Source organism: Heterodontus francisci, chromosome 6 (genome assembly GCF_036365525.1).
Source record: "Heterodontus francisci isolate sHetFra1 chromosome 6, sHetFra1.hap1, whole genome shotgun sequence".
NCBI lineage: Eukaryota > Metazoa > Chordata > Chondrichthyes > Heterodontiformes > Heterodontidae > Heterodontus > Heterodontus francisci.
Window position 1 is genome coordinate 132,459,151 of NC_090376.1, and position 24,050 is coordinate 132,483,200.

The following is a 24,050-nucleotide window of genomic DNA, read 5'->3' on the forward strand; positions in this document are numbered from 1 at the left end:
TATATGACGAGTTATTCTAAAACAATTGAACCAATAGTTACAACTTAGATACTGAATCAAGAACTGTTTGTAGATTTCTGAATAAGAATGAGTAATGTTCATGCAAATGCATGCAACTTAAATGAACATTACTTACTTGTTTTCACCCAAACCGTTGCTTCCTAACTCTTGTCCTTAGCACTGCAATAGTTAAAGTGCATAAGGTTCAAGGTAATCTAAAAGAGACTTTGTTTGTTGTCTCAATGTGTAATGCATGCGATTTTAATATAGTCAGTGGAAAGATTGGAGAACTCAGCTCCCTAAGACAAGAAACTGAATTAAATGTGAGTAGGCTTGGGGGGAATTGATGTTTGTTTCTATAAATATCAGTAACAAGCTTTTTTTAAATCAAGCCTGTTAAAAAAAATGATGCTACTCATTACTTTGCACAAAAAATGATTCTATTAAATTATATTTATACCATTCTTCGGAAAGAGGAGAAAAAATGTCTTCCCTGCCAGTATAAAATGGATGACATTCAAACATTATTATTAACAGAATGACAAACCTAACAGCATTTCATCATTTAGTGCATGGGGGATGGGAATCACCCTTGCTCTCAATGAATGATTGAAAAAATAATCATCTTTCAGCTGTACAGAGACTGTCACTTTAGCAGGAGATAACTGTTGGTCACAAGAAGAATGGTGTATTTTATATCACAAAGCACATCATGAATTGGGAGCAGCTTGGCAGCAATCGAAGAATACCATATCATATAGACTGCAACGGCTTTTATTTCTTCCTCTGTTATTTCCGTGAGAGAAATCAGGGCTTGTCTGAAGCTGAAGTGGGAATTCAGCAGCAAGTTGTATCTGCTGGCTCAGTCCCACTAGGACAAAGGAAACTGCAGCATACGTAATAACAGCATGTGTTTTTCTTCCAGTGGCAGTCACTGACTTTCTGTGCCTATTATCAATCATTGTGGTTTATAATGTGTACATTGTGTGAAATTTAAAGCTGAATTTTTATTTTGCAGGTCTGTAAGTAAAATTATTTTATTGCTTCCTTATGGATTTATCCTTCGTGTCCAGAAATGTAAAATTTTTACAAATTGGTGTTAGAGGATATTTTGGCCCCATTTCACTTCGAGACAAAATCAAAACAAAAAGATTAAGAACTTGAATTACCACTTGTGACATTAGTGTACAAATGATTAACTTCTGTGTGACACTCCTTTGTCCACTATTTTATGAAGGCATCAACCTGTTCTAATGTGGTTAAAGCAACATTTAGATACCAATACTGTAAACAATTAGTCTTCCTGCTAGCCTCCAACTTTAATTTTCTTCAACAGTGAAATATCCACAGGGTATATATAACTCCAAAAAATAATTGGACAGTTTCCCCTAAATTTTGTAGCACTTTTTTTTCTCCGTGTATTATAAAATGGGAAGATATACATTGTACTTACACCACTTGCACAAAGGTTTAAATCCAAATCAAACTCTGGGATAAACATTATTCCACATTGTAAGCAGTGAGGGAAATAATGTGAAATGGGTTTGGCCAGTAATCCAATTCCTTGTAGAATTAGGCCTGAAAAACAGATTGGTGGCCAATGGAGAATATCATTGAAGAAAGCAGGGGTTTTGATTGAGTAGATAGAATCATAGAATCATAGAAATGTTAAAGCACAGAAAGAGGCCACTTGGCCCATCGTTTCTGTCCTGGCCGAAAAACAACCCACCTATTCTAATCCCACCTTCCAGCATTTGGTCCGTATCTCTGCAGCTTACGGCACTTGGGGTGCATATCCAGACTCCTTTTGAATGAGTTGAGGGTCTGTGCCTCAACTACCCTTTCAGGTAGTGAGTTCCAGACCATCACCACCCTCTGGGTGAAAAGGTTTTCCTCATCTCTCCTCTCATTTTTCTACCAATCACTTTAAATCTATGCCCCCTTGTCACGACCTCTCGGCTAAGGTGAATAGACCCTTCAACTCCACTCTATCCAGGCCCCTCAAACTTTTGTACATTTCAATCAAATCTCCCCTCAGCCTTCTCTGTTCCAAGGAGAACAACCCCAGCCTATCCAATATTTCCTCACAGCTGCATTTTTGCAGTCCTGGCAACATCCTCGTAAATCTCCTCTGTACCCTCTCGTACAATTGCATCCTTTCTGTAATAAGGTGATCAGAACTGCACACAGTACTCAAGTTGTGGCCTAACCAATGAGTTTACAGTTCCAGCATAACCTCCCTGCTCTTGTATTCTATACCTTGGCTTATAAAGGAAAGGATTCCATATGCCTTCTTAACCACCTTATCGACCTGTCCTGCTACCCTCAGGGATCTGTGGACATTCACTCCATGATCCCTTATTGCCTCAACACTTCAGTATTTTCCCATTAGTCGTGTATTCTTTTGCCTTGTTTGACCTTCCCAAATGCATCACCTCACACTTCTCCAAGTTGAATTCCATTTGCCACTTTTCTACCCATCTGACCAGACCATCAATATCTTCCTGCAGCCTACAGCTATCCTCCTCGCTATTTACCACACGGCCAATCTTTATGTCGTCCGCAAACGTCTTGCTCACGCCCCCTACATTTACGTCCAAATAGTTAATATATACCACAAAAAGTAGGGGACCCAGTACTGAACCCTGCAGAACACCACTGGTAACAGCCCTCTAGTCGCTAAAACAGCTGTCAACAATTACCCTTTGTTTCCTGCTACTGAGCCAATTTTGTATCCACCTTGCTGCATTTTCCTGGATCCCAGGGGATTTTATTTTTTTAACCAATCTGCCATGTGGGACTTTGTCAAAAGCCTTGCTAAAATCCACATAGACCATATCAACTACAGTACCCTCATCTACCTTCCTTGTTACTTCTTCAAAAAATTCGATCAAGGTCAAACAAGATCTTTCCTTAACAAATCCATGCTGACTATCCTTGATTAACCTGTGCCTTTCTAAGTGACAGTTTATCCTGTCTCTCAGAATAGATTCCAATAATTTGCCCACTACTGAGGTTAGACTGACTGGCCTGTAATTATTCGGTCTATCCTTCGCTTCCTTTTTAAACAGAGGTATGACGTTAGCAATTCTCCAATCCTCCAGCACCATACCTATATCCAGTGAGGACTGGAAAATGATGGTCAGACCCTCTGCTATTTCCTCTCTAGCTTCTTTTAACAACTTAGGATACATTCCATCTGGCCCTGGTGATTTATCAACTTTCAAGGGTGCTAATTCCATTAATACGTCCTCTCCCCCTATGTTTATCACATCTAATACGTCGCACTCTTCCTCCTTAACTACAATATCTGCATTGTCCTCCTCTTTTATGAAGACAGGCACAAAGTATTCATTAGAACCATACCAAAATCTTCTGCTCCTACACATAGGTTATCTTCTTAGTCTTTTATGGGCCCTACTCTCTCCTTAGTTATTCTCTTACTCTTAATGTATTGATAAAACATCTTTGGGATCACCTTGATTTTGCTTGCCAATATTCTTTCATGCCCTCTCTTTGCTTTCCTAATTTCCTTTTTGATTTCACCCTTCCACTTTCTATACTCCTCTCGGCTTTCTGTGGTATTGAGTTCTCGGTGTCGGACATAAGCTTTCCTTTTCTGCCTTATCTTACCCTGTAGGCTCCTTGACATCCATGGGGCTCTAGATTTGACCCTTTTTCTTTGTGGGAACATGTTTACTCTGAACTCCTTGAATCTCCTCTTTGAATCTCTCCCACTGTTCTGACACTGATTACCTTCAAGTAGCTGGTTCCAGTCCACTTTCGCTAAATCACTCCTCAGTTTAGTAAAATTGTCCTTGCCCCAATTAAGAACTCTAACACGTGTTCATCTCTGTCCTTTTCCAAAATTATGTTAAAACTGACTGAATCATGATCACTACCACCAAAATGCTCTCCCATTGCCACTCCTTCCACCTGCCCATCTTTCTTTCCTAAAACTATGTCTAAAACTGTGCCCTCTCTTGTTGGACTTGCTAAATACTGGGCAAAAAAGTTCTCCTGAATGCACCTCAAGAATTCTGCTCCCTCAATTCCTTTCACACTAAAACTATCCCAGTTAATATTGGGGTAATTAAAATCTACTACTATTACTGCCCTATTGTTCTTGCATTTCTCAGAGATTAGCCTACATATTTGCTCTTCTATCTCCCTCTGACTCTTTGGGGGTCTATAGTACACTCCCAGCAGTGTGATTGCCCCTTTTCAGTTTCTTAGCTCAATCCATTTGATAAACCTTCCAACATATCATCGCTCCTCACAGCTGTAATAGTTTCCTTGACCAAAATGGCCACTCCCCCTTCTTTCTTATTTCCCTCCCTATCGTGTCTGAAAACCCTGTAACCAGGAACTTTGAGCTGCCATTCCTGTCCCTCCTTAAGCCATGTTTCTGTAATAGCTATGATATAATACTGTCACGTGTCTATCTGTGCCCTCAGTTCATCTGCTTTATTTACTATACTCCTTGCATTGAAATAGATACCCTTGAGCACTGCCAAACTCTTTTTTTAAATTTTCTAACCTTCATTTCCTCTGTCTTCCAGATTCATCAATTAATTTTACGCCTTCCATTTTAATTTCTGATTTTGTCCCAGCTGAGTCTACCCTCAGGTCCCCATCCCCCTGTCAAACTAGTTTAAACCCTTCCCAACAGCACTAGCAAAACGTCCCACAAGGAACTCAGTCCCAGCTTTGTTCAGGTGCAACCCGTCCGGCCTGCACAGGTCCCATCTCCCCCAGAGCCTGTCCTAATGTCCCAGGGAATCTGAAGCCCTCCCTCCTGCAACATCTTTCCAGCCATGCATTCATCTGTCTTATCCTTCTATTTCTATACTCACTTGCACGTGGCACTGGGAGTAATCCAGAGATTACTACTTTTGAGGTCCTGCTTGCCAATTTCTTACCTAGCTCCCTAAATTCTGACTGCTAGACCACATCCCTCTTTCTACCTATGTCGTTGGTTCCGATGTGGACCACGACTGCTGGCTGTTCACACTCCCCCTTCAGGATGCTCTGCAGCTGCTCAGTGACATCCTTGACCCTGGCATCAGGGAGGCAAAACATCATCCTGGATTCACGTATGCGGCCACAGAAATGCCTGTGAAAGAACTAAACGCACAGGTTTTCTTGAGTTTAAACAAGAAAGGGGTACTGTTATTATACTTAACACTCTAACCCAGATTTAAAAATAATAGAAAATACACTACACATTCACATGAGAATCACACTCACACAAATAGATTACAAAGTGGAAAGTAAGTTTTTGGTGGATTAGAGTCCAGAATAAATAAAAGTTAAATACACAGTTTGAGGTTGGATGATTCGGTGATTGTCCGGCTAGAGTTGTACTCGTGAAGTCCTTGGTTGGTCAAAGTGCACTTTATGGCTGGCTTGCTTTGCTCAGGGTGTCCTTGAAGGCAGAATTGTAGTTGGCTCCCTTCCCCTGGTCTCTGGCTGTAGCAGTCTGTAGGCTTGGAGGATTAACAGTCACAGATGGTTTTCAAACTTGATGTTTTCTGGAGAGAGAGAAAGAGAAACACACAGCCTTCTCTGCTGTTCACACTCAGTTACTGCTTGTCTCTTGTGAATGCCTCAGGATGACTTTGAATGTCCCACTAACGAAGATGATCTGTATAATCTACTCAGTTAGCCAAACCATTGTTCTGGCTGGGCTTCTTGTTAGACTTTTGTCTCCAGTTCAATCTCCTGGTATTTCAGATGCAAATTGCAGTGGCCACCTTGGCTGCTACTTTTTAAAAAGTTAACTATGGGATTTTTTTCCATTAAAAGTCTAAATTAAGTTTCCAACTGATGAAATTAATATTTCTCATTTGGCATATGGGATTTTCTTGACAGCTGTCACAGGCACAATGGACTGAATGGCTCATTTCTGTGCTGTACAATTCTATGATTCTAAAACCTCTGATTAAAGACCCAGGAAATATCAGGAACTTGCCATGAGAGGAGGTATGGCTATAAACTTACATCTTGTACCCAAAAATAGTACTAAAATTATATCAGCAGTGCCACAATGCTGATTGAGGCCCTGGAGTACATGCTGTCAGCAATAACCATGTTTGTGTTTGCACTGAACCATGTGACCTTTGTAGAGAGGATAGAAAAAACTGAGGCCAAGCAGTGTCCTCAGGCACATATATATTGATTATGGTGATGTGAAGTGCTTGAGGCAGCTAGCTAAGAAAGTAACTTTCTCCCCCTTCACAAGCATCATGGTCTAGTCCATGTAAAGCATTATGCCAGTAGCAATTGTCAACCAGACCAGCAATTGCAGGACTCTGTGAGTTCACATGATTCCCACTCACTGAATATTGTCATTAAATTGCTACAAGGTTTCTGAGTTGGCATTGTGCTGGCGTGTATAAAAAAGCGGGTTAGGCTTATTCTGCACGTAAATTCTGGGATGATTACTAGCCATGGGGAAGCTTGCCACATTTTGTCCACCACACCTGCCATTAATCTCACTCATAAAGAATGACTTTTAAAGCACAGGAAGGTTCTCACATGTTGGAAATCAGTAAGTGTTAATGATGGTTTTATGCAGTTAGAATATTGTCATGCTAGGCCCTCACCTGCCAAGAATGAGGCACATTAATTTTGCCATGAACATTGATTTTAAACAGCCACGGCTGTAAAAGATATTTGCATATTAACAGACAGTGATTGGAAGGGCAAAGGACCATTCCCTGACACATTCAACCCACAATGGACCTTGAACTTAAAAAGTGCAAGCCCCTGACAGGAAAGACATTTTTTGCATTGTAACAGATGGTGTTGAAACAATGGGGACCCAGACATTGCTTCCCCAGTACAAAGAAGTGGTCAGACCAGTTTTAGTCATATGACTGGCTGTTGCAGAGGTTTGAACTGAGAGTTTTAAATTGGAGAAAACAGTACTTGAGATGAGAAAGCCGTGTGCTCATGGACTGAGAACATCTCCTCTCCTGTCTGCCTGCCTCCATGTCTTTCCCACAGAACTGAATCTTGTGACGGCACATAAACTCAAAGAGAGAAAAAGTCTCCTACGTGAACAAGGTTTAAAAGGAACACTGGGCCCCTATGAAATGCAAGACCATATCTTCAATCAAGGACTACAGTGAGCTCGAAGCACAGTAACAAGAGATTGCCTCAAACTGCTGTACTTATCTTTTCTTCTGCTCTTTTCTGTCCCCATTTGCATGAGTGTATTGCGTGTGCATGCTAGCATGGGCCCATCGTATATGCGTAGGCATTAACCGTATTAGAGTTTAAGTTTAAGGTTTAATAAATTTCATCTTTCTTCTTTAAACCAAAGAAAGCCTGTTTGTGCTCATTTCTTTCCCTTATAATTGGAAAGTTGTGAACAAGGATTCACAAAGGGGGGAGCTCAAAATACAGTGTGTTTAAAATTAAACCCTGTTACAATAAGACCAGGTGAAGATAGTCACAGACGCCTAAACACCTTTCTCACCTGGTCGTAACACAGACCTCAGAAGAATCACCGTCACACCTTACAAATGCACTGTCCACCAGCGCAGATACTGTCACCTCAGCGCGTGGTTAGAAAGGGTGGCACTGGGTGAGGAACATGGCACTTATGTGCAGGAGGAGTTGCCAGTGGTGGAGGCAGCTGTGATCAGTTCCCCTTGAAGGAGGGAGGACAGACACAGCCCTGCTTAACTGGGCATACATGCAGGGCCTCAGGAATCACTGTAAAGCAGGCTCTAAATAGACCAGCAGCAGCAGATGTGTCCCCACATGTCGGAGTTCCCTGAGGCAGTGTGGAGACTGAGAGTGGAGGAGTTCATCCAGCTCATGTGCGCCACCATGGCTCAGGGTTATGAACGCATGAGCTCCTCCATGGAGACAGTGGCCAATCTAATGGACAGCCATATTAGGCAGCACTTGTACATGCAGAAACTGTGCACTGACATACACAGGATGCATGCCACACTATGTAACCTTGATTATTCAGTGGTGCTAATGGCACAGGGATGTCTGGAGGGGATGGCAGTTGTACCCCAGCTGGTGCTCCCCATCAGCCATCTGGAGTGCCAGCCAAGGCCTGAGGCAGTCACCAAGGAGAATGAGGGTGCCAACCCTCACAGGGCACCATCATCATCATTGGCCTCCTTGGCCCATCTGACAGAGGGAGCATCTGTGCAGCAGGGCCCACTGACGGAGGCTGCCCCTGCAATGCTGCAGGTGCAGCAGCCTCGGGTTGTGCCCCCACAAACACCTCCATGACAAGGACGACCATCATGTGCATCTCAGTTGAAGGCAGAGATGAGTGAGCAGGCTGCCTCCACCTCCTCCGAGGTCACAAGGGGAGCACCATGTAGAAGTAGCTGAGTGTGGAGGCCACCACATCAGGCAGAGCACTGAGTGAGTCACTAGGGTGCCTTCTACCTGCAACTGTGCATTGTTTTCCTTTATGATTAGCATGTAAATATTGACAGTATGACAGCATGTAAATATGGCAGCGAGGCCTGGACAACGTATGTCAGCCAAGAGCGACTTCTCAATTCATTCCATCTTTGCTGCCTCCGGAGAATACTTGGCATCAGGTGGCAGGACCGTATCTCCAACACAGAAGTCCTCGAGGCAGCCAACATCCCCAGCTTGTACACACTACTGAGTCAGCGGCGCTTGAGATGGCTTGGCCATGTGAGCCGCATGGAAGATGGCAGGATCCCCAAAGACACATTGTACAGCGAGCTCGCCACTGGTATCAGACCCACCGGCCGTCCATGTCTCCGCTATAAAGACGTCTGCAAACGCGACATGAAATCCTGTGACATTGATCACAAGTCGTGGGAGTCAGTTGCCAGCGTTCGCCAGAGCTGGCGGGCAGCCATAAAGACGGGGCTAAAATGTGGCGAGTCGAAGAGACTTAGTAGTTTGCAGGAAAAAAGACAGAGGCGCAAGGGGAGAGCCAACTGTGCAACAGCCCCGACAAACAAATTTCTCTGCAGCACCTGTGAAAAAGCCTGTCACTCTAGAATTGGCCTTTATAGCCACTCCAGGCGCTGCTTCACAAACCACTGACCACCTCCAGGCACGTATCCATTGTCTCTCGAGATAAGGAGGCCCAAAAGAAAAAGAAAGAAATTGACACTTGAAACCAGACATGTGAGCCTCCTTTTATTAATGGCAGGACAAGAAAAGAGTTATGAAGTGGTTAAGGAGAGCAAGGTTCCATCAATGGTGAGGATGAAACCTCTGGGCTGATGTGCATTTTTCATTGACAGTAAGAATTTACATGGTCGAGGCTGCGTCTTCAATGGAAGTGTTAGCACTGGCAGTTCAGAGTGAGTTCCACATGTACCATTCCTCCTGGGTCAGAGGGACTCAGTTGAAAGATGCCTGGATCAGATGATCCTTGATTTTGATGGTGTCCTGCACTGGGCCCAGCCATCTCCCTGTGCAGCCAGGGCACCTTGGTATTCTGCATCTTTCTCCACTTCCACATCCTGCTTCTCCAGTTCTTGCATTGAGCTGTGTCCTTCCAGGGCCTCAACCTCGTCATGGTGCACACCTTGCCATGTTTTGGAGAGTACAGCAGACCACCACAATGAGCAAAACCCTTGCTGGAATGCACTTCAGGGTGCCACCCGATCAGTCCAGGCACCAGAACCGCATCTTCAGAAGCCTAATGGTCTGCTCAATGGTTTTTCTACTGAACAGATCGCATCAGTTGTTTCACCTCTGTGCCTCTGTCTCATGCTGTCGGAAATGGGTGAATAGCCATCTCTTCAAGGGATAACCCTTGTTCCTAGAATCCATCCACGGAGTTTGTGGGGTGGGGGGAGGCGGATTGAAGAGCTATGGCAGTCTGGACAGGTGGAGGATGAAGGAGTCATGGCAGCTGCAAGAAAGCGAGCACCCATAGAGGAAACTCTTTTTGTGGTCACAGATCAGTTGAATGTTGAAGGAGTGGAAGCCCTTCCTGTTGATGAATCTCATTGGGCAGTCAGTTGAATCCTTGGTGGCCACTTGGGTGCAATCGATGATGCCCTGCACGTGGGGGAATCCAGCGATGGCAGTGGAAACCACTGCCCTCTGTGCCTGCAAGGCCATACCTGTCTGTGATTAAATGTGCTGTCCAACTCTGGAAAATAGGGCATCAGTGACCTGTGAGATAGTGGTGTGCAGCCGTTTTCAAGCTGCCTCCTAGGTCCACAGCTGATCCTTGGAAGGAGCCAGAAACAAAGAAGTTCAAAGCCACAGTGACTTTGACGGCTACTGGCAGGGCTTGACGAGCAGTGGGCGAGGTATGAGTTCTTCGGCGAAGAGATCTCTGTGACCATCTGCCTGGAGAATCACAATCTCCCGCAGCACTCATTCTCGGTCATCTCAAGGTAACTCTGTCTTCATCGGTAGATCCTGTGCTGCGGGTATGGCTTCTGTATCCTTCCTGCCCCTCATCCCTCTCCTCTGCCCTCCTGAAACTGGGGCTTTGTCCTTCCTGCGGAGGGTGTCGCTCCTCATAGCCACTGGACCCAAAATTTGAGAGTTATGCTCCCATTGTCAGTTACAGCCTTCCTTGTGCTCAGCTGGTCCTCAATTGTATTTGGCAGCTTTGCCCTCTCCTATTATGCCCTGCAAAGACAGAAGGGTAAGAAGCCCCTGCACTGCCCTAGCATTTACTGCCCACTGTCTCCGCAACCTGCGTTGACCCAATGGCACCTGTTTCCCAATGACTGAGTCCCCCACTGCACCGCTTACCCTTTTATGGGGCCCACCTAATTCCCTGGGGCGGCCATGACTGGCTCCCCGTGTGTCTGCCTCCACAAATCTCGTCTGCTCCAATCAGCACATGCAGCCCGTGCGCCCCCGCCAAATTCAGAGCATGCCCCTCTCAATGAGCTCTTTAACAATGTTAATTGGCCTTCTTAATAGATCGGACGGGATCTTGGGGCTGCCCTTCCTCCACCCTGGTGAAACTCGCCAGCACTGGGAACAGCATCAGGAAACCATCACGCTGGCTGAAGCCAGTACCCCCTCACCCTCCACCTCCGTTCTTGCCCCCAGTGGGACCTGAAATTTCAGCCCATATTTTTCAGTATTGCATCTGCAGGTGCAGGTGCAACTGCATGACAATAACTGAAGACCATTGCCTTTGGAAGCTTTATTTTACCTGTGAGGCATTAAGTGAACACTGGCATCTGCTTCAAGGAGATCTCCTGATAACCTCAAACAGGGACATGGTACTCCAAGTGGGCATCGGGTTGACCGTGGCCCTTAATTATTATGCTTCTGATTCCCACCAAACGAGTGCAGGACACATCAGCAATATCAATTTACTGTCTATGGATACCTCAAACAGGTTACTGATACTTTGTTCAGTCTTCATCTCCCTTCTCAGTGATAGCATCATGACAGGGCAGAGGAATTTCAGTTGGACCAAAGTACCAGGGGTTCAATGACCTCATGTGGTTATCTCAACCCCTAGACAGTGTGTGATAATCTATATGAATGGAAAGAAGTTCAGTTTCATCATTGTGTACCTAGTCCTCTAGAACTGACTATTCCAACAAACTCCTGGCTGGCTCCCATATTCTACCCTCTGTAAACTTGATGTCATCCAAATCTCTGCTGCTCGTGCCCTTACTCACACCAACACCTATTTCCCTATCACCCGTGTGCTCGCTAAACTACATTGGCTCCCAGTCAAACAATATCTTGATTTTAAAACTCTCATCCTTGTTTTCAAAATCCCTCATGGCCTCACCCCTCACTATCTCCTCCAGCCCCACAACCCTCCAACATATCCGCGCTCTTCTAATTCTGGCCTCTTGAGCATCCCCAATATTAATTGCTCAATCATTTGTGCCACACCTTCAGTTGCCTAGGCCCCAAGCTCTGGAATACTCTCCCTAAACCTCTCCGCCTTTCTACTTCGCTTTCCTCCTTTAAGACATTCCTTAAAACCTACCTCTTCGACTAAGCCTTTGGTCATCTGCTCTAATATTTCCTTAAGTGGCTTGATGCCATATTTTGTTTTATAATGCTCCTGTGAAGTGCCTGGAGATGTTTAAAGGCACTATATAAATATAAGTTGTTGTTGGTCCCTAATCACCACTAAAGCATCATGCAGGCCAATGTCTGCTTCTCATTTAGCAGCTATAATACCTCACTGGATCTACTGGTGCTGCAACAATGAGGAGAATCTTCACAAAGATTCGCTTGACAATGTTCAATTAAAAATCTATCAATTTATGGCCTTAATTTGTATCATGTGTGAGCAATGTAATTGAGCTTTTCTACAGCTCTTCTCCTTAATACTGATGTGTGCTCCACTTATCCTCTGTGGAATTGTGCTGTTCCACTGTCGGCTTTCAGTGGCCACTGTTTAAGAATCAGGTGGTCAGATACCTCCTGGTGTTGGTTCAGCAAGTAGCCCTGCAATATTTTCAGCCACATCTGTTGCTTTGGTTGACTGACCCTGCCTGCTATTGTTTGTATTTACTGTTACATGCACGAGGATGCTGGATGAGCCAGGTATGTCATTGGATGAAAGATGGCAACCAGTTTACCTCAGGCATTCCCTCCTGCACTTGCTGGCAATCTCAGATAATCTGTATGGGAAAAGAACCTTTGGGTAGCAAAGAAATCTGTATCCCTAATGGCAACAATATGAGCATTCATGAGAGATGCTACAACTGAGCTTAGAACCTGCGCCAGTGAGGTCTCTGTTGCAGATGCACCTGGATTCCCGTGAGCTCCAGGATAAACTGCTGTGCAGACAACCCATTGCACTGTTGTGACTGTGTTTTCCACACTCTTAGTTAGACCTTGGAGAATACTTTTCACTGATTGAAATGCCTGCTGTGGATGATCCTGCTCCAATTCCAGTCTCCTATAAGTAGGTTTTCTTGCTTAGGAATAATTTTCAAGTCAATAAAATCAACAAATGGGCAATAAAAGCTGTGGCTGAAGAAAACATAATTTCCATTTGTTGTTTTGATGCTGTGTTCACTTATAACATCAAACAGCATTTTGAATACAATACATTGAAAGGAAGCAGATTCAATGGGAATTTTCAAAAGGGAATTGGATAAATACTTGTCATGGAAAAATCTGCAGGGCTATGGGGAAAGAGTAAGGAAGCGGGACTAATTGGATAGCTCTGTCAAAGAGCCAGTGCAGGCAGGATACGCCGAATGGCATCTTTCTTTGGAAATGACAGAATGCAGAAAAAGGGACAGAATCTAAACCAAAGTCATAAGAAGTATCCTCCAAGCATCTACCCCGTCAAGCCTCTGAAGAATTTTATATGTTTCAATGAGATCACTTCTCATTCTCCTAAACTCTAGGGAATATATAATATAAAATAAAAACAAGAAATGCTGGAACCACTCAGCAGGTCTGGCAGCATCTGTGGAAAGAGAAGCAGAGTTAACGTTTTGGGTCAGTGACCCTTCTTCGGAACTAGCAAATATTAGAAATGTCAAAGGTGATAAGCAAGTGAGGCGGGGTGGGGCAAGAGATAACAAAGGAGAAGGTGTAGATTGGACAAGGCCACATAGCTGACCATATTCTAGGGAATATATGCCTAGTCTACTCAATCTCTGCTAATAAGACAATCCCCTCATCCCAGGAACTAATCCAGTGTATATGAACATACAAACATATGAATTAGGAGCAGGAGTAGGCCATTCGACTCCTCAAGCCTGCTCCGCTATTCAATAAGATCATGGCTGATCTGATTGTGTCTCGAATTCCACACTCCCATCTATCCCCAATAACCTTTAGTTCCCTTGCCTAATAAGACTCTATCTATCCCCACCTTAAAATTATTCAATGACCCGGGTGCTCCGGTTTCCTCCCACAGCCAAAGACTTGCAGGTTGATAGGTAAATTGGCCATTGTAAATTGCCCCTAGTATTGGTAGGTGGTAGGAGAATGGTGGGGATGTGGTAGGGAATATGGGATTAATGTAGGATTAGTATAAGTGGGTGGTTGTTGGTCGGCACAGACTCGATGGGTCGATGGGCCTGTTTCAGTGCCATATCTCTCTATGACTCTATGACCCCACTTCCACCACATTCTGAGGCAGAGAGTTCCAAAGTTACACAACCCTCTGAGAGAAAAAATTTCTCCTCATCTCTGTCCTAAAACGGCGACCCCTAATTTCAAAACAGTGCCCCCTAGTTCTGGACTCACCCACAAGAGGAAACATCCTTTTCACATCCACCTTGTCAAGACCGTTCAGGATCTTATAAACTTCAATCAAGTCTCCCCTCACTCTTCTAATCTCCAGTGAAAGCAAGTCCAGTCTGTCCAACCTTTCCTCATAAGACAACCCACTCATTCCAGGTGTCAATCTAGTAAACCCCCTCTGAACTGCCTCCAATGCATTCACACCCTTCCTTAAATAAGGAGACCAAAACTGCACATAGTATTCGAGATGTGGTCTCACCAATGCCCTGTATAACTGAAGCATAACATCTTTACTTTTATTTTCAATTCCTCTCGTAATATAGGATAAAGGAATAAATATAGTATCTTCATTGCATTCCCTCTAAGCCAAGTATATCTTAGGTAAGGAGACCAAAACTGTACACAATCCTCCAGGTATGGGTTCACCAAGGCCCTATATAACTGTAGCAAGATTTCTTTACTCTCATATTCTAATTCGTTTGTAATAAAGGCTAACATACTATTTGTTTTCCCAATTGCTTGCTGTACTTCTGCTTGTTAAACATACCATGATTGGTGTATAAGGATACTCAGTTCATTTGAATACCAACACTTTCTAGTCTTTCACCTTTCAACAAATATTGGCCGGAATGTTACGCTGGGCGGTCAGGAGCCGGACTCCGACATGAATGTCGGTGCCGATCCTGCTCCCACCCAGCCTGGGGATCCGTCCCGTATTTTACGGATCCCCAGGCTTCAATTGGCCCGAGGCGGGACTTCCACCCACTTGAGGGAGGAGGTCCCGCCTCAGTGAGCTGCCAGCCAATCAGCGGGCCGGCAGCTCTTAGTCTCAGCAGTGCCACCGGGAGCGGTGGCCACTGCTGAGACTGCAGCCCAGTCGACGGAGGAGGACGCAATGGAACCGGGACAGAAGGTAAGTTCGGGCAGCCTCACCAGGGGAATCGGTCATGCCCTGGTGAGGCTAGGGTGGTCGTTTGGGGGGACGGGGGCGTCTTGGATCCCGGGGTTGGGTTGGGAGGCGGGGGCGGCCCTCAATCAGGAACCCTGTGCCCGATTGCCAGCACCCCCCTCACCAACCCCGGGGTGCGGAAAGGCTGACAGCTATGGCTGGGTGGCCTTTCACGTCCCCGGAACACCCGCTTGCCATGGGTAACATACCATGGAGGCCACTTAACGGTCACTTAAGGGTCTTGATTGGCCTTGGGCGGGTGGGCCGCTTCTCACCCCCCGCCCCACTGCCGGACCTCCGTAAACTTGGTCGGCAGCGGAATCAGGGCGGTTAGGCCTGCCAGAGCCTGCCGCTCAATTTTACGCCGCCCCCACGCCACCATCCGACCCGCGGGGACAGCGTAAAATTCTGGCCATTCTGCTTTTGTATTTTTCTTACCAAAGTGGATAACTTCACATTTCTCCACATTATATACCATCTGCCACGTTTTTGCCCACTCATTTAGCCTGTCTAAATCTTTTTGCAGCCTCTTTGCATCTTCCTCGCTGGCTACTTCCTCACCTAATTTTGTATCGTCAGAACTTGGATACATTACACTTGATCCCCTCATCTAAGTCATTGATTGATACTGTAAATAGCTGAGGCCCAAGCACTGATCTTTGCAGTACTGCACCAGTTACAGCCTGCCAATCCAAAAATAACCCGTTTTTTCCTACTCTTTGTTTTCTGTTTGTTAATCAATCTCAATCCATGCTAAAATATTACCCCCAATCCTACCAGACCTAATTTTGTGCAATAACCTCTTATGTGGTACCTTATGAAATGCTTTTCGAAAATCGAAATACACTACATCCATTGGTTCCCCCTTATCCACTCTAATAGTTACATCAAAAAACTCTAACACATCTGTCAAACATGATTTCACTTCCATAAATCTGTGTTGACTCCGTCCAGTCATATTATGATTTTCTAAGTGCCATATTATCACATTCCTAATGGTAGATTCTAACATTTTCCCTACCACTGATGTCAGACTAACTGGCCTTTCGTTCCCTGTTTTCTCTCTCCCTCCTTTCTTGAATAGTGGGCACCATGGAAATATAGAGTATGGAAAATAAAATACCACTCTGATGAAGAGCTTGCTTACTGCCTGTGTTAAATAACTATAACCTCTGTTCAGAGTTTTGCATTTGACATATCCCAACAAAAAAATTGTGTTATTAATGGCATTACTATAATGAGTAATAATTGATACGGAATTGAACCTGGACAATGGGTTGGTTGTGAAGTAAAGGGAAAATATGAGAAAACTAGTCTACTTTTATAATTAATAGCATCGGATCTATGCCTACAATAAAAAATACCTGTTTAACATTCCCAATCGTAATGTAATGTTTCGTCCTACAACAGATACAAGTAATACATTTAGTGGTAATAACCATTTACTTTTTACATTATATTGGCTTCACTTAATAAATTAATGATATAAAGTGACAGCTCATTTCATCTGTCTGCTTTGCTTCATTTGCTAATGTAACCTCAGGTTACATTTTAAAAGGTAATGCATGGCTGTTATAATGAGTATTGTTGTACAGAATGTTAAATCAGCAGATTAAAATTTCCCATGCTCTAGGGAACTGCCCCAACAGGAACTCAGACTTTCCAGAATGCAGGAAATTTTAATCAGCTGATTTTAATGTGTGTGCACTGTAGGTAAGTGAACCTCCCCTCTTATACTCCTAACTGTAAGGTTTGGCCTGAACCCATCTGGGTGGAAAAAATGGTCAGGGCGCACAACTGTTCCTTTAATGCTTTATATTGTAACATCAGGGGAATTTTATGCTCTCCTCACGGTGGATTTGGAGGTGGGGAGAGCATCAAATTGGGGGGGATGGTGGCGGGGAGGTTCCTGCCACCATCCCGCCTCCACCAAAATGGCCTTCCCACCCTGCCGCCAATTAAGGCCCTTAACTGGGAAATTAATCCCCAATTAAAGGCCTCTTCCCACCACAGTGCAATTAGCCATGCAGCGGGTGACCCTGTCGTGACATGGGAAGCACATGAAAAACCCTGCAGGCTGGTACCAAGCTCCGGGGATTGGGGTGGGGGGATGGGTCACTCGTTAAAAGGCACTTAGTGTCTGAACAAGGAACTTGGCATCAGGAAGGGGGGAATCCCGCTGTGATCCATACCCCTGCCCTTGCTACTGACCCACCTACACCGCTTCCGCCACGAACCACCCCCCCCACCCCACGAGATCCCTCCTGCCCTGACCTACCTGTGCTGTGCTAGCAGCAGCTCCTGCCTCCGTGGTGGTGCAGAAGCTGCCGGCCTCTGATTGGCCAGCAGCTCGTCAAAGGCTAGATCCTGTGGAAGGCCTGCCGCTGTTCACTTAAGTGCCTGATTGGCACGAGATTTGACGGGCCTTCCAGAGAAGAGGCAATGCGGGGATCTCAGCATCACTTTTTCCGGACGTCAAGACCTCCGCCGCCAGAATAAAATTTCTACCATCAATAAAATTACAAAGATTAATATCATACGCACAAACACCACTCTCTTCTGAGCTGCACTCATGCTCTTAACCCTCAAATTGCTGCTTCTGAAAAGCTGCTGCTTCTGTACTGCTGTCTGGTGCTAATACTATTGCTAAAACACAAATTTTAAAAAAATCTACCAAATAGAAAACCACACTCGTGACAATGATTGCCGCAAACCCCTCCTCAAATCTGTGCCTTCTTACATATTGTAATAATCTGATATTCTGATTCATGAACAGGGTTGGCATCCTTCCATCTATGAAAGATGATGGACATGCAGAAAACAATCCCTTTAGTTGGGGTGTCTTCTCTTGCTGCACCTTTACTGATGGCTGTGAAGGCCAATCCTTGAGAGGTAGTTTCTGCCACAAGTGCTGCACGTGAAGCTGCCAAGTGACGCTGTGAGTTGTTGTTTTTATGATGATGCCTGTTGCCAAGCTGCTATAGCAACTGGTCATCGTGGTAGTGCACACAGGAAGTGTCGGCATTTCCCTCTTTCACTAGCTAGTGACTCCCAAGTGCGATAGTCGACATTTAGAGCCTTCACGTCACGCTTGCAAGCATCCTTGAAGCGGAGCTTTGGGCGCCCCACTTGTCATCTGGCACCGACTACCTCACCATACAGAAGATCCTTGGGTATGTGACCGTCTTCCATCCTGCAGATGTATCCGATCCATCAAAGCCGCCTCTGTTTGATTAGTGCCAAGAGACTTTGGCAGTTTTGCTTCCCGTTAAGGCTTTGCTGGGTAGCAAGCATTCAAGCCACAGTGCGAAGTGCTGGTATTTGGTATCATTGCTTATGCAAGGGATGTTGATGCGAGGCAGGCCATTGTGTTTGGAGTTATGGAACTTTCAGAGGTGCACCTTCACTCTGCTACTGATAAGAGAGTGATCGGTGTGGCAATTTGTGCTATGGTAGGTGCAGGTGTGAGGAACACTGGGCAGATCATGCCTTTTCATGATGACTAGTTCTAGTTGGTGCCAATGACTGGACCTTGGGCGATGCCATGATACCCTGTGGAGATGTCTGCCCTGGAAGAAGATGTTGGTGATGCAGCGTTCATTCAGGGCACAAAGCTCAAGAAGGCGTTGTCTGTTCTCTTTGATCTTGTCCACCCCATGACGTCCAAGGCACGTTGGCCATGAATCACTGTCTGCCCCAACATGCATTGAAGTCACCCAGGAATAGTCTATTAACATATTAAGGTGGTTCCAATGGGGAATATCCTAGCTATCATATCAGGTAGGTTTTGCTCTAATCAAAAGGTTCTCTGGTATTAGCATTTAAAAGGAGTGTGCGGCACATCCAGATGCAGTGACTCCATAAAGTTTGTTAGACTGTAGATATCATTTACAGTTCTATAGATTGGCCACAGGGGTCGAGACAAATCCTTTAACTGGACAGCCACATACCCATTGTGTGGTCTGATGGCTTCATTAGTTGTCTCTTGACCAGTATATTGAAAAAGTCCCTCGTTGTGCCTATGTAAGGTTTTCACGGTTCTGTGGAAGCCTGGGAGGCAAAGTTTGTGTCCGCAGTACCTTTTTTTGGGCTTTTAAGTGTTGGCTTCCTTAAAATTGAATGCCTTCTTGCTGAATTTAGAATACAGATGGAGAGTGTGAAGATAAAATCCAATACCAGGGTCCTGCGCTTGAACAAGGGGGACTACAATAGAATGAGGGAGGACTTGGCTGAAGTAGACTGGAAACAAAGATTTTATGGTGGGACAGTTGACGAGCAGTGGAGGACTTTCAAAGCAATTTTTCAAAGTGCTCAGCAAAAGTATATTCCAGTGAAAAGGAAGGACTGGAAGAAAAGGGGTAATCTGCCATGGGTGTCTAAGGAACTAAGGGAGGCTATCAAATTGAAAGAGAAGGCATACAAAGTGGCTAAAAACAGCATGAAACTAGAAGATTGGGAAAACTTTAAAGGTCAACAGAAAGCCACAAAAAGAGCTGCAAAGAAAAGTAAGATAGAACATGAGCAAAAACTAGCACAGAATATAAAGACAGATAGCAAAAGTTTCTATAAATATATAAAACGAAAAAGAGTGGCTAAAGTAAACGTTGGTCCTTTAGAGGATGAGAAGGGGAATTTAGTTATGGGATATGATGAAATGGCCGAGGCATTGAACAGGTATTTTGTATCGGTCTTCACAGTGGAGGACACTAATAACATGCCAGTAATTGACAAAGAGATGAACGTAGGTGAGGACCTGGAAACAATCATTATTACGGAAGAGGTAGTGTTGGGCAAGCTAAGGGAGCTAAGGATTGATAAGTCTCCTGGCCCTGATGGAATGCATCCCAGGGTACTAAAAGAGATGGTGGGAGAAATAGCAGGTGCACTGACGGTAATTTTCCAAAATTCGCTGGACTCTGTGGTAGTCCCAGCAGATTGGAAAGCAGCAGATGTGACGCCACTGTTTAAAAAGGGAGGTAGACAAAAGATGGGGAATTATAGACCGGTTAGCTTAACCTCTGTAGTGGGGAAGATGCTTGAGTCTATTATCAAAGAAGAAATATCAGGGCATCTCGATAGAAATTGTCCCGTTGGGCAGCATGGGTTCATGAAGGGCAGGTCATGCTTGACAAATCTTTTGGAATTCTATGAAGACATTACGAGCAAGGTGGACAATGGGGACCCAGTGGATGTGGTGTACCTAGATTTCCAAAAGGCCTTTGACAAGGTGCCGCACAAGAGGCTGCTGCATAAAATAAGGATGCATGGCGTTAGGGGTAAAGTATTAGCATGGATAGAGGATTGGTTGACTAATAGGAAGCAGAGAGTGGGGATAAATGAGTGCTATTCTGGCTGGCAATTAGTCACTAGTGGTGTGCCTCAGGGATCGGTGTTGGGACCGCAATTATTTACAATTTATATAGATGATTTGGAGTTGGGGACCACGTGTAGGGTGTCAAAGTTTGCAGATGACACTAAGATGAGTGGCAGAGTAAAGTGTGCAGATGACTCTGAAACTTTGCAGAGGAACATAGATACATTGAGTGAGTGGGCAAAGGTCTGGCAGATGGAATACAATGTTAATAAATGTGAAATCATTCATTTCGGTAGGAGTAACAGTAAAAAGGATTATTACTTGAATGGTAAAAAGTTGCAGCATGCTGCTATGCAGAGGGACCTGGGTGTCCTTGTGCATGAATTGCAGAAGGTTGGTCTGCAGGTACAGCAAGTAATTAGGAAGGCAAATGGAATTTTGTCCTTCATTGCTAAAGGGATTGAGTTTAAAAGCAGAGAGGTTATGTTGCAGCTGTATAAGGTACTGGTGAGGCCGCACCTGGAGTACTGTGTGCAGTTTTGGTCTCCTTATTTGAGAAAGGATGTACGGGCACTGGAGGGGGTGCAGAGGAGATTCACTAGGTTGATTCCGGAGTTGAGGGGGTTGGCTTATGAGGAGAGACTGAGTTGATTGGGATTATATTCATTGGAATTCAGAAGAATGAGGGGGGATCTTATAGAAACATATAAAATTATGAAGGGAATAGATAAGATACAAGTAGAGAGGACGTTTCCACTGGCAGGTGAAGCTAGGACAAGAGGGCATAGCCTCAAGATTAGAGGGAGCAGATTTAGGACTGAATTGAGATGGAGCTTCTTCACCCAGAGGGTTGTTAATCTATGGAATTACTTGCCCAGTGAAGTAGTTGACACTACTTCAGTAAATGTTTTTAAAGCTAAGGTAGATATCTTTTTGAACAATAAAGGAATTAAGGGATACGGTGAGAGCGCGGGTAAGTGGATCTGAGTCCGCGAAAAGATCAGCCATGATCTTATTGAATGGCGGAGCAGGCTCGAGGGGCCGGACGGCCTACTCCTGCTACTAGTTCTTATGATTATGATCTTACAGGACTCGACACCCAAGTGACTGATGTCTGACTCCTCAGAATATCTGTCACTTGTAAACCACTTCTGCTGTTTCTTGCTGAGCTAAGACGTCACGCAAGAATTTATTTATTTATTTAGAGATACAGCACTGAAACAGGCCCTTCGGCCCACCGAGTCTGTGACGACCATCAACCACCCATTTATACTAATCCTACACTAATCCCATATTCCTACCACATCCCCACCTTCCCTATATCCCCCTACCTATACTAGGGGCAATTTATAATGGCCAATTTACCTATCAACCTGCAAGTCTTTGGCTGTGGGAGGAAACCGGAGCACCCGGCGAAAACCCACGCGGTCACAGGGAGAACTTGCAAACTCCGCACAGGCAGTACCCAGAATCAAACCCAGGTTCCTGGAGCTGTGAGGCTGCGGTGCTAACCACTGCGCCACTGTGAGAACTGTCATTGTCTCTCCTTTTGCAGTCTTTTCTCCGCCATTGCCAGACATAGCAAATAGATCACAATGATCAATTGGATTTTGACCAATACATGAAACACAATTCTTATCCAAGGATTTATCTCAACTATAGTTCCCCAACTCCACAATTGTTCCCACCATGGAATATTTTAATGTTTTGTATATCTTTTCCCACCTCACTTTGTCTTTGTTTTAATTCCCACATTACATGCTGGGTTACATTGAGATCATTCAATAATTAGTTATTTTCGCCTGAACTATATCATAGTCAAATTTACTAACAAATTCTTCTATGTTTAAATGAGACAGTGGTCTGATACAACGATCTGAGTTTCCTTTCCCAGATGTAAGAATTGTAGGATCCTATGTCCCATTGATATCACATGAGCAGGCTCAATACAAAAGGTCAGTTGTATGACTGGGCATGTCAAATTATTTCCATAGATAAAAGATTTGACTATCAAAAGGATATGTAAAATATAGTTCCTTGGAATATTTTTCAGCTTCAGCTGTTTTCCCCAGATAGGTGACAGTCGAGAAACACCAATCTAGTTCACTGTTCACATCGCTGAACCACATGATTCCTAAGAGAAGCGCTGACACACTCTTCATCATTTCCTCCTTTTCTTTTCTCTTCCTGAAAAAGAATCAAATGAACAAAGAGTTGCTCTGCGTTGGCCCTGACTATGCTATCAGGGCTGCACAGATCCGATTGGTTAAATAACAACTTATTTTTTTTGCAGAAGTTACAGGCATTCCCTTGCAAATTATGTCCTCTCAAATTATATTTCTGGCCTCTAGATCTAACACCCTCTGGGCTCTCTCCCTTCTGGTTACCACCTCTTGTCCTTCTTCGAGGGGCTGAGACTGATAGTGGTGACCCTTGTGGTTGTCCCTGTGGCTGTATCACCATAGTTACACTCTCATATTCCATGGCCCACCATTTTATCCTGCTTATAACAGTCCCTTCCACTTTTTTTTTGGCTCTTTTGGGTTTTGTACAGATTTATTTGATTGATGTGGACCCATTTTACTTTCTTGAGTAGTTGTACCACATATACTATCGGGCTCGCCTTTTCCACTATATTATATGGTCCCTTACTCAGTGGTTCGAATGCTCACACTCGAGCATAATTCCTTACCATCACCTGATCCCCTATGTCCCATTCCTGTGGTTTGTGTGATTCTAGATTCATTTTGTTAGCATAAGATTTACTGCCGATATTCACTGCAGCTTGCCTAAACAGCTCCTCTGTTTCTTCAGGTCTCTCATAAATCTGTCTTGAGTTACTTCCTTCTCCCGTCTTCCAGTCAGAACAGGTATCAATAAGTGTACTAGTGTTCTCATAGATCTCCCTGCCACAAACTCATGAGATGAATACCCTGTTGTACGTGAGGTATTCCCCTAATATTCATCAAGACCAGTGGTAACACTTCATCCCATTTCATTTTTTGCTCATCCAGTTCTTTCTTAAGTCTTTCTTTTAGGGTTCCATTCATGTGCTCTACAATTCCTGGGGACTGTGGATTCAGACTTACATAACATTTTGTTTCAATACCCAGCAGTTTCAAAGTCGCATGCAATGCCAGTCTAGTAAAGTGGCTTCCCTGATCTGATTCCTCGATCTGTGGTAGTCCCCATCTAGAGAATACCTCCTTCACCAGGATTTATGCTGTAGTTAGGGCAGTAGCTGCCTTACATGGAAAAGCCTCAACCCATTTGGTGAAGTTCTGTACCAGAAGTAAACAGTTTCCCTCTGCTGGAAGTTGGGAGAGGTTCTATAAAATCAACCTGCATGCACTGCCAGGATCCTTCTGCCATTCAGGTGTGCCCCAAAGGTCCCTTTCTCTTCTGTGGGTCTGGATTATTGGCCGCACAAAGTAGACAATTAAGACAAAAGTCCTCCACATCCTCTCTTTCTGATGAGGCCACCATCCTACCGCATTCACTCTTTGCCATGTCTCCTCTGCACTAAAGTGACCTGCTCCTGGTCCCCCATATACTAATCAGAGAAAATCTCCCCGCTGGGTTGTAGGCACCACCCATTTGTCATTC

General features: G+C 44.5%; 1 long non-coding RNA gene across 1 annotated transcript in view; it reads left to right on the top strand.

Annotated features, from left to right (window-relative positions):
- The first annotated feature begins 269 nt into the window (after nt 1-269).
- The window catches only part of LOC137371544 (uncharacterized), a 74,520-nt gene continuing 50,739 nt past the window's right edge, over nt 270-24,050 (top strand). The window contains exon 1 of the long non-coding RNA XR_010975249.1: nt 270-323. This is a non-coding gene — a long non-coding RNA (uncharacterized lncRNA). The remainder of the gene's footprint in view (nt 324-24,050) is intronic.